Source organism: Octopus bimaculoides, chromosome 4 (genome assembly GCF_001194135.2).
Source record: "Octopus bimaculoides isolate UCB-OBI-ISO-001 chromosome 4, ASM119413v2, whole genome shotgun sequence".
NCBI lineage: Eukaryota > Metazoa > Mollusca > Cephalopoda > Octopoda > Octopodidae > Octopus > Octopus bimaculoides.
The window spans coordinates 73,280,921-73,281,553 of record NC_068984.1 but is presented as its reverse complement, the minus strand read 5'-3'; the positions used below and the strand labels follow the sequence as shown (position 1 = coordinate 73,281,553).

General features: G+C 34.8%; 1 non-coding gene across 1 annotated transcript; it reads right to left on the bottom strand.

Moving 5' to 3' along the window:
* Positions 1-330: 330 nt before the first annotated feature.
* Positions 331-401, bottom strand: Trnad-guc (transfer RNA aspartic acid (anticodon GUC)). Its single transcript has one exon. It is a non-coding gene; the product is annotated as a tRNA-Asp (tRNA).
* Positions 402-633: the final 232 nt, after the last annotated feature.

Below are 633 nucleotides of genomic sequence, written 5' to 3'. Positions count from 1 at the left end.
TATTTATATCATTATATACATACATACATACATACATACATACATATATATATATATATATATATATATATATATATATATATATATATATATATATATGCCCGAATTGTGAATATCTGTATGTAAGTCAGACTGGAAATGCTCTATCAGAACGTTCACGTGTGCACCGACAGGAAATTAGAGACCCAGATGTCCGTCAGATACTTTTGGGTTACCATCAAGCAACATGCGGTCGGAAAATATTTATTTATTTATTTATTTATTTATTCTTTTATAGTTTCAGCTCAGAGCTGCGGCCATACTGATGTACCTCCGTTTATAAATACATTTTGCATCGGCCGGGAATCGAACCCGGGCCACCCGCGTGACAGGCGAGCATTCTACCACTGAACCACCGATGCAAAATTATTAACAACCTTAATCGGTTTTCGAAACTTATTGGGCTCTCATCAGAGGCGGCTACATCATTCTGACAGTCTATTTCTATTCTCCAAACTACACAGTCCAAGTGAAATTGAGAGAAAAATTGGAGAAGAGATCTTTATTAATAAATTCAAACCCAAGCTAAATAATCAATAATACTAATACTTAGAGGTGCTATTTCTACTGCTACGATCACTACCACTAACAACA